Source organism: Cydia amplana, chromosome 19 (genome assembly GCF_948474715.1).
Source record: "Cydia amplana chromosome 19, ilCydAmpl1.1, whole genome shotgun sequence".
NCBI classification, from domain to species: Eukaryota; Metazoa; Arthropoda; class Insecta; order Lepidoptera; family Tortricidae; genus Cydia; species Cydia amplana.
In genome coordinates, this window is record NC_086087.1 from 7,674,528 (window position 1) to 7,694,667 (window position 20,140).

General features: G+C 36.7%; 2 long non-coding RNA genes across 2 annotated transcripts in view; one reads left to right on the top strand and one right to left on the bottom strand.

Annotated features, from left to right (window-relative positions):
- Positions 1 to 20,140, bottom strand: part of LOC134657022 (uncharacterized) — a 285,577-nt gene that overhangs the window by 97,118 nt on the left and 168,319 nt on the right. The gene's annotated exons all lie outside the window — the stretch shown is intronic.
- Positions 1 to 20,140, top strand: part of LOC134657027 (uncharacterized) — a 168,713-nt gene that overhangs the window by 86,859 nt on the left and 61,714 nt on the right. The window contains exon 2 of the long non-coding RNA XR_010097582.1: positions 899 to 1,475. This is a non-coding gene — a long non-coding RNA (uncharacterized LOC134657027). The remainder of the gene's footprint in view (positions 1 to 898; positions 1,476 to 20,140) is intronic.

The following is a 20,140-nucleotide window of genomic DNA, read 5'->3' on the forward strand; positions in this document are numbered from 1 at the left end:
AAAAACTGATACCTGACACTTACAAACTGGACTTCCTTGGGCTTATTCTACTAAGAATCGTCAGTAGGTATTCTCCATCCTAGCATAAAAAGATATCCTAAAATGTCGGTCATCACGTCAGGTTTTAGTATCAAAAATGTTTCCCAGCCTGCGTGACGTAGCGGAAACTAAAACTTCTATACAAATATTTGGGACATAGTTTTTATATTAGCTTCAGGATTCAATAAGAATATGCTAGTGATTCTGAGTTGGAAGAACCCAAAGAGATCATAATCTGTGAAAATCAGGTATTGATTTTTTTTTTTGAAAACGTTGATAATGTAATTTATTGATAATAGCTACCCGCCCCGGCTTCGCACGGGTTAACAAATTATTACCTTCTTCTTCTTCTTATAAACCTCCCTCTTGAATCACTCTATCTATTAAAAAAAACCGCATCAAAATCCGTTGCGTAGTTTTAAAGATCTAAGCATACAGACAGACAGACAGAAAAGCGACTTTGTTTTATACTATGTAGTGATAGTGATGATGATGATACTGAATATCTGGGGGAAGCGCTGGTGGCCTAGCGGAAAGAGCGTGCGACTTGCAATCCGGAGGTCGCGGGTTCTAACCCCTGCTCGTACCGTCGTACCAATGATTTTTCGGAACTTTTGTACGAAATATCATTTGATACCTATTTACCGGAACCTATTTATATACCGATACCTATTTTTCGGTGAAAGAAACCAATGTGAAGAAACCGGACTAATCCCAATAAGTTTACTCTCTGGGTTGGAAGGTCAGGGCAGTCGCTTTCGTAAAAACTAGTGCCCATGCCAATTCTGGGATTAGTTGCCAAGCGGACCCCACGCGAGGAAGAAGAGATTGAATATCTGGGAGACCGACCAAAGCTCAGAAAACATATAAAAACCCAAAAATGCGCGTTTTCTCACAGATCAGACCTAGCTAAGAGATCAAACCCCTTATAGCAAATTTCATCGAAATCGTTAGAGCCGTTTCTGATATCATCCAAATATATAAATAAATATATATACAATAATTGCTCGTTTAAAGATAAGATAACACAAAAAGGACAAAAATAAACAAAAAGAAATTACCTACTCGCACCAGTCTTGAACCCCAATCCTCTTGCACGTATTTCCACGAACATACCGTAACGCTATTGCAGTATACTTACGTTGTGTGAAATTGTCTACTATAAGCATCACGGAAACACTGTTTGCATGTGTGAGTTATAGTAGGAAAAAGCATGACAGCAACACTCCGTCGACTTTAAAGGCTGGTTTTTGCATAATGAAGTATTGAATGTTTATTTTAATAGTTCAATATTTACTTAAAGAGTTCGCTAAACATACTTTTAAGTATACAAATACCAAGACCATTCCATAAAAAAATTAAACATGAAATTTTGCGAAAGTGGCACCATCTAGCGAGGGTTAAGCTTTGAGTAACCTAGTCGAACCACCTTAAATGTCAAATCTTATTACCTGGAAACTAGCTGATTGAACAGCCTGAAATATTATTAAATGTATATCTTTGGCGTAGTATGACTCTCTGTTATAACGTCTTTTGACGTCTGAAGGGCTCAAAGGGTTAAGTGAGCGTACTTCAATGTTCTTAAGTGAATAAATAAGAGTTTTGTGTATCGCAAAGGTAACCAAACAAAAATATAACGAATTTGTAAACGTCCAGACCAGAAAAAACAGGCTTTGATCGTCTTGCAAACAGGATGTTTTGTGTGTTTGTGTTATTTATGAAATGAATTAATGAAATGAAAATGAAATGTATGAAGGTTGATTTTTGTGTGTCTGTGTGTGTTTGTGTTATTTGTGAAAGTTGCGCATAGATTAAGTTGCCAGCTGCACTCTAAAGGAGTGTGCCTTTTTAATATAAAAAATCTAGTGTGGTGGTTTCAACACTTTCACCAGATTGGGTGTTTTGTGGTTGGCTTTTCCGTTTTCTAAAAACCGGTGTATTTAGTGAAAACTTTAAATTATAAAAGGATAATTTTCTTAATGACCGTCACTTTCTTTCTTTATAACATCGTGGTAGCAGCGGGAAATCGACGATGTCATTGTCATTTTTTAGGGTTCCGTACCCAAAGGGTAAAAACGGGAACCTATTACTAAGACTCCGCTGTCTGTCCGTCCGTCCGTCCGTCCGTCCGTCTGTCACCAGGCTGTATCTCACGAACCGTGATAGCTAGACAGTTGAAATTTTTACAGATGTATTTCTGTTGCCGCTATAACAACAAATACTAAATCCAGAATAAAATAAAGATTTAAGTGGGGCTCCCATACAACAAACGTGATTTTTGACCGAAGTTAAGCAACGTCGGGCGGGGTCAGTACTTGGATGGGTGACCCTTTTTTTTGCTTGTTTTTTTTGCTTGTTTTGCTCTATTTTTTTAAATAAAGTAAATTACGTTCTCGATAACGTTTATGTCAGTGCAAAACTGATGGTAGCCGTACTGAAATCATCACACAGCTAATGGCAACCATTTTGGTGGTAATTGTTTTCTCTAATGTATATTATTTTTTAGTGTTCCGTACAAAACTTTCTTATATTCTGTTTCACACAAAGTAAATGATTTCTATTTCTATTTTCTTGCTGCAAAGCCACATAAGAATGCATTTACAATCGATATGGCCTCCATTCAGGGATAAAATACGTGACATTTATTCCTATCCTAATAAGAACCGAGATTTGTTTATTTCAACCAGACACCTCCCAAGAAAATGTATTAACCTAGTGCAATTGTTTCCCCTCCAGTACCATCGGTCCATTTTCCCAATCTGTCTACTTTACCAAACGGTCAACTTTCCCGATCTGCCTAATTGCTTTTCTCAATCCGTCTAATTACTTATCGGTCCACTTTCCCGATCCGTCTAATTACCGATCGGTCCACTTTCTTCATTGGTCTACTTGACCAAATGGTCCGCTTTTCCGATCCCATGAAAAAGATTTCATGTAAAATGTTGCCAAGACGAAAGTACAAGGCTCGGACTGTCAAAAAGTTATCAGATATCTTGTAGAGCCAAGCTTCTAACTCTACAAGCCCTAACATCACAAACTCTACACCTTAGTCAAAATACGTGGCTTGGCCGTTTTGTTACTACAAAAATTATTGTATAATAAAAAATAATCAATAGATTTCACCTTCCGCCCATGTGACGGTAGCGAAACGGCCAAGCCACATATGTTGACTAAGATGTAGAGTTTGTCATGTTAGGGCTTGCAGAGTTAGAAGCTTGGCTCTACAAGATATCTGATAACTTTTTGACAGTCCGAGCCTTGTGGTTTCGTCTTGGCAACATTTTACATGAAATGTTTTTCATGGGATATTGTTTACTGGAATGATCCCAGACATTTTGTTCGTTGTAGTCACAAAACGGTAATTTGCTGCCACGCAATCAGTTATATTTGATTAAATACTGTCAGAACAATGACGGTGTCTCACTCGCATCTGTTACAATACTGATATGTCGGTCCTCCGTGGTTGACACATATTGACTTGGCATTATGCTGGCACTAAGCGTTTTTGGTATTCTGAGAAACTGGTGGTTTGCGAGTATAAAAAATACATTTCGCGAATCGCCAAATCAAAGTTCGCGAAGTTGGTACTATGCTACGAAATGAGTGAACCAATGGCGAAAGTAGACAACGTGCTCAAGTAGACAAATCGGGAAAGTGGACCGTTTGGCAAAGTAGACAGACCGGGAAAGTGGACCGATGGTAAAGTGGACACATCGCGAAAGTGGACCGTTTGGTAAAGTACACAGATCGCGAAAATGGACCCTTTGGTAAAGTAGACAGATTGGGAAAGTGGACCGATGGTACTGGAGGGATTGTTTCCAAGCCCCTGGCTGGTAATAAAACTATGGGAGATTTCCGATAACAGCTACTGGGAAAATACCAAGCAAGTGTTTTCAAACACGGATCACACACGACCCAAAACATCGACAAACCTGAAATATTTTTTCAACTCGAGAGGCATCGGTTCAAATAAAGTACCTCTTTATAACCAAAACAAGGATAGACATAGTGAAACAGATTTAATTAAAATTTGTAATTATACAGAATACGAGTAACTAGTACCTAACATTGTGAAACTGACTTGTAATTTGTAACCTGCCACTATGCTTAACATTTTTTAAATTTAAATTTTAGATTCATAGTAGGCAATATTCTAGTAGGTATAATATGTATAATACTTAATCAAAACCAAATCTACTAGGTAACAAATTCTAAAGCATATCTACAACATCGTTATAGACAAAAGAAATACCTAAATTTTGTATTTGACATCTAAGTTGCATAAATAATTAATTGTAGTTTAATTAAATTGGATGTTAAGTATTTTGTACGACTATTTATTGTTAAACTAAGCTGCTAAATATTTTCAAACTTTCACCAGCCATCAAACTTTTGATGAAGAAATAAACAATGATTGATTGAGTGATAAGGGAGGCTCTAAAGGAGTTAGTCTGAAGTAGTGACATTATCTTGAGATAACTTGAAGGCTCTTAGTTAATGAGCATCGTTTTAAAACACAAAGTTATCTAGCACTTGGCTAGGCTGACTTTAAATAAGTTTTTGGCAAAAAATTAATTTTTGGTACAAGCTTTTATCGCTGACTGTACTTTTCTTACGACAGACAACTAATACTCATCGAGACAATTCTAAAAACCCCTAACACAATTAGGTTGCGTTGTTTCATCACAGAGTTCCTATGGCCACCTCCTGTCTCCATCATCAGATCAGTTCGACAGTACCATATTATTGTATTGTCATCAGAACTACATACAGCTGCCAATTTTCATGACGCTACGATCCTTGGAAGATGGTTAAATTAGTTACCTTAGATTCCATTACATGTTAGTTACATACAGGTCGAGAGTTCCTATGGCCACCTCCTGTCTCCATCATCAGATCAGTTCGCCAGTACCATATTATTGTATTGTTATAAGAATTACGTACAGCTGCCAATTTTCATGACGCTACGATCCTTGGAAGATGGTTAAATTAATTATTAATTGATGGTTACCTTAGATTCCATTACATAGTTACATACAGTACGGCTACCATCAGTTTGTCACTGACATAAACGCCGTCGAGAACGTAATTTTACAGGGGTCGGACAAAAAGTGCGGATGACGTCAAACCACTTATAGGATGATTTCAAATAGTATTTTTGATTTTCATAAACAATTATCGTCGAGACAGCCGGGCCCTGGGGACGGGAGGCACGTGAGCTCTTTCGAGAGCTGGGCAAGCGCCTGAGGGAAAAGGGGAATGACCCCCGTTCTGAGTCATGGCTTGTCCAACAGGTCTCCATCGCCATACAGCGGGGTAACGCTGCCAGTGTGATGGGGACCTTTGGACCCGGCATGGCTCAGAACGGGTTTTAGTTCTTAAGTTTTATATGTATTACCTTTATATTATTGAATTATCACTTATCATTTATCAACCTCTTTATTAAACGATATCGCCACTTGAAATGAGTAAGTACGTTTTTGACTGACACATTGTCAATCAGATGAACAATAAATTGACTTCGTTATTGTTTAGCTATTGTATCTTCACGCTTATATTTAGCTAAAATTTAGCTATAAAAGTATAATAACATCAAATTATCGTTTTTTATTTTTACTAATCTTACCTACTGTTCCCACTTTTGACTATTAAACCTATTTATCTGAGGATCCCACAGACTTGTTCTAAGTGTTCTAACTAATTTCAAATAATTATACCTTATGGTAACAAGTTTCGTGAAATTTATTTTATTCACTACATCACCCTACCACCTGTATTATTAATTCCATGGATTTATTTACGATTATTTTGTTACTTCATTAATACTACTTTGTTACTACATGTCACACGGAAGTTTAAATACAAACTCAAACATCATCCTGTGTGCAAGATTACGTCATTTTTACGTCATCCGCACTTTTTGTCCGACCCCTGCTTATGCTGTTGAGATAAGACTTTCCGGTCGGTGCGACATCTATATTGTCAAGTAGCAGTACTGATAGTTCCGCTACTCGATGCTAGATGCTAATAGTCTTTTTGGTACTAAAACTGATGTACGGAGTGAGCACTCTACCAGTACGGCTTCCATCAGTTTGGCACTGACAAACGCCATCGAGAACGTAATTTACTTTCTATACATCTCGCTCGTACTCGAATATTAGTGCAAACGAGATGTATAGAAAGTAAATTACGTTCTCGATAGCGTAAATGTCAGTTTTGACACTGTGAGTGACTCATGGTACGGGCTCAGGTCGACCTAATAAAAGCTTGTTAAATACGCAATTGTACATTTTCGTTAAAAATCCATAAAGCAAAACCTAGCAATTAAATATTTGGCTTATCTATTTTATTTGAAGAATAAATAAAATACGGTACCAAGTCTGCCTGTCTGTGTGTCTCAAACACCAAGTTATAAACATAGTACCTAACGACCTCGAAACCGCTGGAAATTGCCGTGTTCCATTCTGGATGGTGCCAGGAAGCGTATTCCAATATTCCAGAATATGAATTCTATTTAATAATACCCCATCCCATTACTCCCTTATACTTATTAGCACAAACATAGAACCTACACTTAGATCACAGAATAAGTAATAGTATTATCATACAGAACGGCCACGCACCGCCCCGCCCCGGCTCACATTACCTCGCCCCGCGACTGGCCGCGACATGAATCTGGCGGACTTCTGGCGTCCTCTCATCTCAGTAAAGCGACTTACCCACACATGACATTACAACAATGACGCGTGTACAGACGTACCGCGCACACATATAAACGCAAATGATTTTTGATGTATGGCATGTCCGATTTTTGAATTACGATCGCTTGATTTCGTCACTCGAAAATCGGTGTAAAACGGCGAAATGCTGATGTTTGAAATATGAGCGGTAGAAATTGGGAATGTAGTTACTTTGTATATATTGACCACTCGTTTTCAATTCTATTAGTACAATTTAAATGCCTAGTAGTGGAGATATTGCTGACCGAAATACACGAATACGAGCGGTCGAATTTCAAAAATCGGCCCCCTGTGCTTAGATTAGTGTCGAATTAAAATAATATTTTAACGTTCTGAATGCGCAATCCAAAGGATAAACCAGCTTTAAGTTGCAGTTGAAAGGAAATTTACAGTAACTGCTGGTAAAACAATACTTTGCCATCTTCCTTGCGTTGAATTCATGCTGTTCGAGAATGCGCTTGAAATTGAAAATGTTGGAGAAGTAAGAAGTTTCAAGCTTCTAAGTATGTGTTGTAAGTTTTTTTGCTATAACGAGGGATAGCCACGAAATTGAAAATAAGACATGTTTGTGTTAAGTTAAGAATTAGCTTTAAGTGTTTTGGTTGGGGACTGAAAATCAGCGGCTCATCCATTTTGCTACACAAGTATTTGTAAATTCTACCTGATTTTTGAAGTAAACGAAGTCTATTAATTATTAACGTTATTTCCCGTTTCATCTTAAAATAGCAGAACAAATCCCATTCCTGGTTCGGCAGATTTCGGCAATCCTGACCAGCTATCATGGTCGTAATTTTATTACCTGTAATGCCATGCGTCACTTTCGGACTTACATATTTGTTAGAACGTGACAGCTATGGTGACAAATGATAAAGAGTCGGCCATCTTAGCCCTACTGGAAATGTTTTGATTACACTAACAAAATCTACATACCTAATGTATTCAATCTAACGAGTTGACGTAGATAATTATTAACCAACGTAACGTAATTTCACTTGATAAAATATCAAAATGAAAATATAATAATATTTATAGTTGGTTAGTTGGTTGGTTGGTTGTCCGCTATTCTAACAGATTCAACACAAGTTTTTATTGTCACCTCTTAACTTAGATGGTTTTACGTAGATTTTTCGGGATTTGAACCAATTCCCTGAAATGGTAGCGGTAATAGTCAAATATGCTAAACTAGCGACCCGCCCCGGCTTCGCACGGGTAACACAAAACCTTAACAAATTATACACCTGAACCTTCCTCAAGAATGACTCTATTGATAGGTGAAAACCGCATGAAAATCCGTTCAGACGTTTTTGATTATGTCGCGAAAATATATACACACAAACAGACAGACACGGCGGGGGACTTCATTTTATGAGCTGTACTGAAAGTATTTAAAAATCCGCCAATAAAATAAGAATTAGGTACTGTAACTGGTTTATAAACTAAATCAGAAACTTAATTAATATATTATTACAAAGCGCTTTTAGCCTTTTACAGCCTTTCCCCTAAAGTCATCCTTTCAAATTCAAAACTGGATTCCAATTAAATTCAACCAGAAACTATGAGGGCGCAGTAACCGGCCGTCAAAGGTCAATAGGTTATTATTATATTCATTGCTGTTATTCGGTAGGGCTTCATTGAATCCAATTAAGCCATAGCTTTGAAAAAGACAGATTATATTGTGCTTTTATTTATTTAAGTTTCTTTTGAAGTAATAGTTGAAACAACTACAAATTCGTTGTGACATTACATGATCAATTCATTAATGACTAGCGACCCGCCCCGGCTTCGCTCACGTTAACGAATTATACATAAACCTTCCTCTTGAATCACTCTATCTATTAAAAAAAGCGGCCAAGTGCGAGTCGGACTCGCCCATGAAGGGTTCCGTATATAGGCGATTTATGACGTATAAAAAAAAACTACTTACTAGATCTCGTTCAAACCAATTTTCGGTGGAAGTTTACATGGTAATGTACATCATATATTTTTTTTAGTTTTATCATTCTCTTATTTTAGAAGTTACAGGGGGGGGGACACACATTTTTCCACTTTGGAAGTGTCTCTCGCGCAAACTATTCAGTTTAGAAAAAAATGATATTAGAAACCTCAATATCATTTTTGAAGACCTATCCATAGATACCCCACACGTATGGGTTTGATGAAAAAAAAAAATTTGAGTTTCAGTTCGAAGTATGGGGAACCCCAAAAATGTATTGTTTTTTTTCTATTTTTGTGTGAAAATCTTAATGCGGTTCACAGAATACATCTACTTACCAAGTTTCAACAGTATAGGTCTTATAGTTTCGGAGAAAAGTGGCTGTGACATACGGACGGACAGACAGACGGACAGACAGACAGACAGACAGACAGACATGACGAATCTATAAGGGTTCCGTTTTTTGCCATTTGGCTACGGAACCCTAAAAACACATCAAAATCCGTTGCGTAGTTTTAAAGATCTAAGCATACATAGGGACAGACAGACAGCGGGAAGCGACTTTGTTTTATACTATGTAGTGACGTTTCTACCAACACTAAGTAGGTGAATAAACATACACAAGTCGCCTACACAGTGCCAGGCGTGTCTCACTCCGCGATTTCGTCGCTTTGCTACAGGTAGCTAAAAGTACATCCGTTCGACCCCAATTTTGGGGAAAGCCATAAGCCGCGCGTGGCGCTGTCGCCACCTAGCGGCCATATCTGTGCTGGTCGTAACAGACGCGTTTTGTTAGAGAGTGAGTCTTCTGTACTTAGTACTATTATTTATTCTGTGACAGTGCACAGCTTCTCGCGTAGATATATCACCGGCTCTAGGCTGTTGTAAGTTGTACTAACCTACTTTATTTCCGTTCCATAACGTGTGTATGTCTATTGAACGGAATAACTAGCACGCTCGCCGGGTGCCTGTTATAATGAGACTAAGGGCCCGATTCGGATTTTGAAATAGACATCTATTAGATATCATTTAGACATCACCAAGATACGATAACGATATGTTTAAGATCTAACCTGTCAAATTTGACATTTGCGCGATTCTGGAGATACTCTTGATCGATTTTCACAGGATATTACTTAGAGATCCAATTAACATCTAATAGATATCTAACTCTATCTAACGTAAAAGTGACATTGTTTGCCCGAATTGAGCTGTAAAAGAGAACTACATAGTTGATATCTAAACTATAACGTATCTAGAATGGATCTAGTACGTGTCGTCTCTTGTGAATAGGTACCTATCTTGAAGTTCGAATACGGCAGTAACTGGCTGTCTGGTTATTCTTATGAGAAGATGACACTCTTACTTATCATTAGTGAAAATATTGAAAATTCATTTAATTATCTTTTTATGTTGGAGGTTTAAAGACTCATAGAAATTTATATTTAAAATAATGAGGCCTTTTCTTTACGAAAAGAAAACAAACCTTCCTTCATTTATATTCGCCCTACACCCAATTTTGTACGTTGGACAATAAAACAACACATCATTATTTTTGTCATTATTATTTTACGTCATTATTCATTATTTCTGCAGAAGGATAGTTTTTCATATGTATTAACATTTAAGGAGGGTTGATGAAACGTGACTTCTGTATATCACGTAAGTAGATTAATTAAAAACATCCATTAATCTTGATAAGTTTTCCATATATTATTCTCAAGAATTTCTACAATACCTACGCTTATTCATTTGAAATTAAACTCACCTAATGGATACAATTTAAGATTATTTCTAACAAATACTCTTTCTTCCACTTTATCTCATTAAGTCGCTGAAGGCGTGAAAAAAATAAAGAGTCTTGTAGGACATTTAATTATATTTTATGGAATGAAATAGCTTTAAGAGCTCTTTTATTAACTTTTAATCCTTAATTCACTGCGCTTTAAATGCCAAGAATTTCTTACAATGAAGTCTAGCGTCGGATAAAGGAGTCATAATATCTAGACATTAAGCAATTCCAATAATGGGTTTATTAAGTAGGTATTTTAGGATAAAAAATGACATTGTCGGCAAATTATACAAAGTCGCAAATATGGACAGGATTAATTGATTTTTTTTTTATATTTAGAACCTTGAGTTATTAGCGCCTCAAAAAAATTAAAAAAATTGTACGAGTAAATACCTACTTTAGAGTTTAAATGATATACCTAATAACTAGTACTAATGTCGGTTCCAGACTTTTCGGTTCCATTTCTAGTTACAATTCATGAATCTCTCCGGCACCAACATTTATGTCTCTGTTTGACTCAATGGTTGACTGGTAGAGAATGCCTTTTGGCATTAAGTCCGCCTTTTGTACATTTTTCTTCCTTTGTGCAAAAAAGTTTAAAAAATAAAAATAAATAAATAATAATATATTATTACTCCTTGATTTTACCTATAAATCCAATGTTTCTCAACCTCAACAGGCGTGGCTCACTCCGCTATTTCGTCGCTTTGCTACAGGTAGCTAAAAGTACATCCGCTCGGCCCCAGTTTTGGGGAAAGCCATAAGCCGCGCGTGGTGCTGTCGCCACCTAGCGGCCATATCTGTGCTGATCGTAACAGACGCGTTTTGTTAGAGAGTGAGTCTTCTGTACTTAGTACTATTATTTATTCTGTGACCTCAATCATAAACTTTAGATTGTCAGCGCTCGCCCACTTCAAATGATAAATTAAAACATGTCGATATTTTTCCCCATCAAACTTTTGTAGATCCGGATCCGTTCATTCGTTTCATCTAGAAACTTGGTTAGTTTGTGAACCAATCACAATTTAAAGTACCTCGTGGAATATAGTTATGACATCACTCAAGAAAATCGTTAATACGGCATTAAAGTAAATAAAGAGGTTTTACTTTACTTTTCACGTTTGACAAATATTGGACGCGACTCGAAGATCTCTTTATTTATTTTTTCCTCACATGACGATATCGGAGATAATATCTCCCTACTAATTTATTATACATAGTATAAAACAAAGTCGCTTCCCTTTCTGTCTGTCCCTATGTATGCTTAGATCTTTAAAACTACGCAACGGATTTTGATACGGTTTTTTTAATAGATCGAGTGATTCAAGAGGAAGGTTTATGTATAATTTGTTAACCCGGGCGAAGCTGGGGCGGGTCGCTAGTTTATTATAAATGCGATAGTAACACTGTCTAGTCTGTCTGTCTAATACCTCGTCAGTCGTCACGATTAGACCGTTGAACCAATTTACATGAAATTTGGTATGGAGATACTCGTAGTTTAAGGCCCGCGGTAGAACAATACAGACATGGATAATTTTTATCAATCATCATTACCATTCCAAGCAGACAAAGTAGCGGACAGAAGTTGGGTACCATAAATACATAACATAATAACAGTACCGATAAAAGTAAATTCCCTTTTGCTAGTTTCGATAAAATGTTCCGAATATTCGACGACCTGAGTAAAAGAATGCCTGTCTCTCAGACCATTCGATTCATCCTGAAACTTGGTCATACTTTTCATTCCGACCACCTGAATCGTCGGGAAAGTTTTCTAATTTTCCAATTGCTATACATACCTGCGAATATCGACGAACGTGCCGATAATTAAAATCAGCGAATACCTTTCACAAGCTTTTTTTAGGGTTCCGTAGCCAAATGGCAAAAAACGGAACCCTTATAGATTCGTCATGTCTGTCTGTCTGTCTGTCCGTCTGTCTGTCCGTCCGTATGTCACAGCCACTTTTCTCCGAAACTATAAGAACTATACTGTTGAAACTTGGTAAGTAGATGTATTCTGTGAACCGCATTAAGATTTTCACACAAAAATAGAAAAAAAAAACAATAAATTTTTGGGGTTCCCCATGCTTCGAACTGAAACTCAAAATTTATACGTGTGGGGTATCTATGGATAGGTCTTCAAAAATGATATTGAGGTTTCTAATATCATTTTTTTCTAAACTGAATAGTTTGCGCGAGAGACACTTCCAAAGTGGTAAAATGTGTGTCCCCTCCCCCCCTGTAACTTCTAAAATAAGAGAATGATAAAACTAAAAAAAATATATGATGTACATTACCATGTAAACTTCCACCGAAAATTGGTTTGAACGAGATCTAGTAAGTAGTTTTTTTTTATACGTCATAAATCGCCTAAATACGGAACCCTTCATGGGCGAGTCCGACTCGCACTTGGCCGCTTTTTCATCTTGATTTATTTATTTATTTGAGATCGCTTATTAATTATGCATTCAAAGGTAAAAAAAAAATATTAATTTATTTGGCCAATATACAGCTTTGACTAGCAATACATTAAAATCAGGCGGTTAGCCTTATTCTACAGTATATGGCAAAAAATGCTTGTCACTGTCACACTAATATTGAAGAGTGATAGAGAGACACAAAGCGATTCGATGGCGAAGCGATTGTCACCTTGGCTAGGCCGCCTCTTCAATTAAGAGGCTATTATTTTTTAAATTCATATGGCGTTATTTATAAACGGGTATGATCGTCGTTTGTCCCTATTTGTCGTTATGTCATAGAGAGGGAGAAACGATGATCATCAGCTGATTAACTTAGTAGACGTTTATGAATAAGGGGTATATAGTATCTAGTATATTTCCCATAACTTATGTATTGTAAAACTATTCCAATAAAAATATTACTCTTTAAGCCAGGCCTAATTTGCAATGGTAAACTTGAAGCCCGTGAGCCTGTCCCAAAACTGCTTACTTAAAGCCGAGTTAGAAGTTCGAAGAATATTCGAAGAGCGGAAAATGGTATTAACTTTTTTTACCAAATGAACTTCGCTAACACGATTTACAGACTAAATATAAAAGATTATGATCATTGAATAATTAAATCAAAAGTTAGACAAATTGATAATACTTTATCAAACCTTTACGGATTACGGACTAAGATATACTTTTCACTTGAAATTTACCGTAGTGCGAAGCCTACAATGTTGACATCATGGAATTTGGCGATATTTAATTGATATAAAAAATATATTTGATAACAATCTTCATTTCGTAGCAATAAATCAGATGTGAAAAAGGAAACTAAGTTTGATCTTACGAGTAAAAAACAGGTAGTCTAATATTGGTTATTTTGGTATGTATTGTATGTACTCGATACAATACTGCTTCTGGTGGTTCGGTATTCTGCCAATTATGGGTGAAAGGCAAAATGATTTTACCGGGCCAAACTTCAATCTCCTCAGAATCATCTTATATTGATCCTCACATACTCTTAATCCAGAATCCTTTTACTACCACTACCGCCGTTCGCCTTATAACTAAAGTTTACCCATAAGGACGTAATATGGCTGGCGCTATCAAATTTTTATTTCCTGCTATCCTCGGTTTTTGCCAGTCATCTGACAGGCGGTCTGAATGTTTTGGGGTTCTGTACTTGTTTGATAAAACCTGTATGTCGTTTAGCTAACACTACATATAGCCTTTTAATACTTACAAAAAACTTTAAAGAGTAGCTCCTACTACAGAATAATAAATAGCCAACGACTGACCCACAATATAAGAGAGGGGGGTTGACATATTAGTAACTATACCCGTGGGTTATCCTTTTTAGGGTTCCGTAGCCAAATGGCAAAAAACGGAACCCTTATAGATTCGTCATGTCTGTCTGTCTGTCCGTCTGTCTGTCCGTCTGTCTGTCCGTCCGTATGTCACAGCCACTTTTCTCCGAAACTATAAGAACTATACTGTTGAAACTTGGTAAGTAGATGTATTCTGTAAACCGCATTAAGATTTTCACACAAAAATAGAAAAAAAACAATAAATTTTTGGGGTTCCCCATACTTCGAACTGAAACTCAAAATTTTTTTTTTCATCAAACCCATACGTGTTGGGTATCTATGGATAGATCTTCAAAAATGATATTGAGGTTTCTAATATCATTTTTTCTAAACTGAATAGTTTGCGCGAGAGACACTTCCAAATTGGTAAAATGTGTGTCCCCCCCCCCCCCTAACTTCTAAAATAAGAGAATGATAAAACTAAAAAAAATATATGATGTACATTACCTTGTAAACTTCCACCGAAAATTGGTTTGAACGAGATCTAGCAAGTAGTTTTTTTACGTCATAAATCGCCTAAATACGGAACCCTTCATGGGCGAGTCCGACTCGCACTTGGCCGCTTTTTATACCTATTTCAAATTGTAACTCCATAGAGTAGTTCGAGATGTTTAGCAATTAGATAGACAGACAAATAGTTATAGTCGCACTATAAGGCTTCTTCTTTTACCCTTTTGGTTTAAAACCCTAAAAAGAGTTTTATAGTATCAGGGCTAGTAAGATTGCCCATCCGTCTCTTTTAATTAATTAAATTAAATAGCATTTATTGTCAGGCAACTAAGGCCCATAGATACATAGGTACCTTACAAACTAACATACATACAATAATAATAATCTTACAAGCTAAAAATTATTTCGGCGACACGGTGGTTTTCTTTTGCATAGTACCTACTATGAACGGGCGGGAAGTTTGCTTGGCGCAAAATCTGAGTTGCGGGGCTATAAGTACTGCTGTGCCGTCGGAAAATTTCGAATATTGAGAAAATTCTACTTGGAAAAAATTTCAAAATTCCATTTTCAAAATGAAAGTCAAATTTACCGGAAATTTCCGAAAACCTTTCCAAGAATTTGAAAACTTTTCACAACTTGCAAATCTGTAGCTGTATGACGTGAAGACTCACTGTTTACGGCAACAAATGTCGCGATTCACTATTCCACAAGAAACTTCATAAAATAGCTACCTAACGCAGGTTAAAAAGACCCCAGCGGAACCCGAAATGGTTCCATAATTTCGGTCTTAGGCGGCTGTTCGTGGTGACTGTCATAAAACTGAAATAGCCAGTGGACGTGTCATTACTATTTTCATTTGTAGCCTTTGCTTACTCATTGAAATGTCGTTTCGAGTAAAAATGTTCGAATATACGGTCGAACGTGTGGATATGGAAAAAATCTAAACAAAATAAATAATCGCGGTTAAGTAATGGACTACGTTATTATAGACAGAGAAGAGATACAGAAAAATACTTTAATAAAAACTTGTAAATTGCATTCCAAAGTCATGAATTTAAGGCCCAACATTGAAATCAAAATGTAGCTCACAATGTCCCCCAATACATTATATACATTGTACGCAGTATTTAAGATTCTTATGTGGGAAGATGCACATACGTGTACTTAGAATTTGGTAATGATGCCATAAGGCTAATAAGGGCATAGAAAATGTGGAGACCCTTTTTGATGCAACTTTTTGTACGAAAGTGGTAGGAAATCTTTTGAGAAATCTCATACTCATACTATACTATTTGTCATAGTTTATCCCGTCTTACAACAGGTCCGATCCTACTCTTCTGTGTTTATTTCTAATACACCTACTTATTAATTTGTAGTTTTAAGCAAGTTTTTACTCAATAGATAGTTTACTTTTCCTTCGATAATAACGAATTTGCAGTTTTACCTGTAACAAATATAAATTATATTATTTATTTTATAACAATATACCTATATATACAAAACCGTAAATAAATTTTATTAGGTACATTATTAAAAATAATAAGTTTTAAACTTGCTTATAATTTAATACCTACTCATTAAGCTTGAATCTTATTATAAATAAATGATAAAACATAGCTTGGAATTTTATCTTTGTGTGAACACTCTAAGGGACGGTTTGGTGCAGTTCAACTGACCCTAAGTTGTAAGTTTACTAATTTCTCTATTGTATGGTTATTGGTTAAGTAAAACTTAGTTTGCTTATCAAAAGAAAAGTTGTTGCTTCCTCGAGCCGCCTGAGGTCAATAAGTCTATGTCACGTGACGTACTCTCATAGATGTGATAGATGTGATTTAAAGGAGCAAAGAAACCAATGGAGATGATCATTTGAATATCGGTACGCTAAAGACTTTCAAGAGTTATTTATATTATAGAGTTAGTTATACTCATTTAGACGGTGCGAGAACTCGCATGCGAGTTTCATTACATTGCGTTATTTGATCGGTCGGCTGAATTGTTGTAACCTCAATGGTCCGCAATGTAACTAAAATCGCATGCGAGTTCGCGCGCCGTCTAAATGAGCCCTTACTTTTAGGTATTTTTATGAGCGCGAAGAGCAGTTGATGGTGCATGAGATGATTGCATGTACTGTTAGTTTTATTGTACATATAGTCGGCATTAGTAAGTCGGGATTAAGGATGACTCACGTTAGACCAGACCAGGCCCGAGCGGGAGCTTCCGGAGCTTCGTTTTGTATGGAAAGCATCACGTGATCACCTGTCATCTGTCATAGAAAAGTAAGCGCCGGGAGCTTCGGCCCGGACATGGCCCGGTCTGTCCAGTCTAAGTAAGATTTTTTATCTGCACTTTTACTTGATATTTATGTACCTATAGTAACGGTTGGGACAAGTCACGCCTAAACGTATCATGAAAAAGTCTAGTAAAGTTATATATCAGACACACCACATCAGAATGTGTTAAAATAGCAAATACACGCCAGAAGCAAAAAACCGGTCTTAATTATGAATTATACACTGCACACCCAAACGGCCAGGGAAAACCGCAGAAAGGGCAACTTTTTCAACCACGTTTTGCCACTCCGCCCTTTCCCGCCCGTGCCTTCGGCCTACTTTGTCACAATTTGATGGATGTTCACAACGGGGCCTGCCTTTGCACTGATATGGATGTGTCAAATCGCTCCTCAGTCCTAGTATGTATTAGCTGGAGGCATAATATCTCGCGCATTCCTTCAATATCAATCACTTTATCTTTCCAGACAACGAATTTATTACATTAAATGTCTGTGTCTAAAAGACACGGTCGTTATCAGACTTTTTCGAGAATATTTCGCGTTCTTTAACGATACCCAGTAGTATCGTTCGTCTTTTCTTTATGACTGCGCCGCAATAATGTGGTCACAGACATTGAGATAAAGATCAATCTCGTAATGTACATATTTAGGTACTAGAAAGTCGTGACACCTCATATTATGGAGTTGTCTGAAGTATTCTCCGGCGTTTTGGAACTTTGCAAAACTTACAATAGTTAGTTAATCTCGTCTATATATCAGTGAGGGATTTCAAATAAAATGTACCCATAGGTACATAAAAACACATTTGTTTGGGCGATAGTAGATAATTTATTCGTAGAGTTTAGTAGAACAAATTCTAAGGTTTTAGAATTATCAATGATCATCATTATTTTAGAGGTATGATTATGTCAGTAAAGACTTCTCTATTGTTTCATCACCTCAAATATCTTAACTAAACTGTAAGACATGATATTAACTGTATCTCCTTGTCCTTCAGCATATATGAAAGGCAACTGAAAAGGTTCACTTAAAAAAAACCTACTCTTTCTAAGGGCCAATCGATGAAAACATATTTCAATAACAGAACAACAAAAACGCATATTTTACAGCCCTTGCTTTTCACTCTACCTAGTTTGAGTGTTTTCAATCAAAATAATAACAACAGCACTCCGACTTTACTGAGATTCTCACGAATAACCGTGTAAAAATGCCCTCAAAAGATAATGCTCCTTCTTCAGCTAAACCATCCCTGAGTGTTCTTTTAAAGGCCATGGCTCATTTTCCGCGTAGAAAAATCCGAGATGGATAAATATTAGATTTACCTCTCAATCGCGACCTCCCATAGCAGTGAAAATGAAAATCAAAGTCTCCTTCCATTAGGAATAATGGTAGTTGAAAGAAAAAACACGCCCAAGCCAAGTAGTCCGCTAAGTACTTCGAAAGATTTTCTTTGTACTAACTAAAGAGAGTTTTATAATTCTGTAAGGTATATTTTTGAGATCTCGAACTTCACATTTAAATGATTATTCAGAGAACCCTTGAAGGGTGTATTGTTTAGAAATATAAAACGTACTTAGCGCTAAAACCTTTTGAAACTTTTCGTATATGGACTAAGAACTCTAAGCGTGACTTATGGTCATTGAAATAATATAAATCGCATTTTTTACTGGTCTAACTTGATGGCATCATACTATGAATGACCTTCCAATTTCCTTTTTTATAAAACACTCGTATTTTCAATAGCACGCAAACACGAAAAAAACAAAATAAACACTGTCGATCCCTATAACTATGGTACAAGGCAAAAGAGAACTATAATTTCATATCGTAATTTTTAGGGTTCCGTACCCAAAGGGTAAAAACGGGACCCTATTACTAAGACTCAGCTGTCCGTCCGTCCGTCCGTCCGTCCGTCTGTCACCAGGCTGTATCTCACGAACCGTGATAACTAGACAGTTTAAATTTTCACAGATGATGTATTTCTGTTGCCGCTATAACAACAAATCCTAAAAACAGAATAAAATAAAGATTTAAGTGGGGCTCCCATACAACAAACGTGATTTTTGACCGAAGTTAAGCAACGTCGGGCGGGGTCCGTACTTGGATGGGTGACCATTTTTTTGCTTGTTTTGCTCTATTTTTTGTTGATGGTTCGGAACCCTCCGTGCGCGAGTCCGACTCGCACTTGGCCGGTTTTTTTATTTTTGTATAGTCATCTTTTTTAATTGACCTAAAGTACCTAATTTAGAGGCCCAATTTGACGGCGATATTAAATTAGCTACATTCATTATTAGTTTTTTGTATGTTGTGATGATTTAAATTCGGTATAGGTACCGAATGGTATTCGGTAGGAGCCAATGCGTTGAAATTAATAAGTTTAACGAATTGAATGAACTGACGCAGTACAGATCAAATTTTGAAGTTAATACGAGAGGGGTACCTCAAGGCAGTGTCTTAGGGCCGCTACTTTTTGTTCTATACATTAACGATCTACCGTTAGTAACGAAACACCAAACGATCATGTTTGCTGATGACATATCGATTATCGTTACAAATACAAATAAATCAGAGGCACATGAAACAGTAATCAATAATGCAATCAGGGATATAATTGTAATTGGATAGAAGCGAATGATTTAAAAATTAATATTGAAAAAACAAGTTGTGTTCAATTTTCAACTTATAAAGCAGAGCGTGTCCCATTGAAAGTTAATTATAAGGGACAAACCATAAATAACAATGACGATGACGCCGTTAACTTTTTGGGTATAACACTTGACATATTTTGTAATTGGAAGGAACAAATTGACAATGTATGTAATAAACTAAACAGGTTTGTCTTCGCTCTCAAAAGGTTAAGAAGTGTAGCAGGGGAACCAACCGCCATAACAGCGTATCATGGTTACGTTTCGTCGCTTCTCCGTTACGGAATCATCATATGGGGCAACTCGACAAATATAGATAGAGCTTTTATAGTTCAGAAGAGATGTGTACGCGCGATTTGTGGGGAAGACCCCTTAGCCCCATGTAAACCACTATTTAAAAGGCTTAACATACTGACTCTCACGAGCATTTATATACT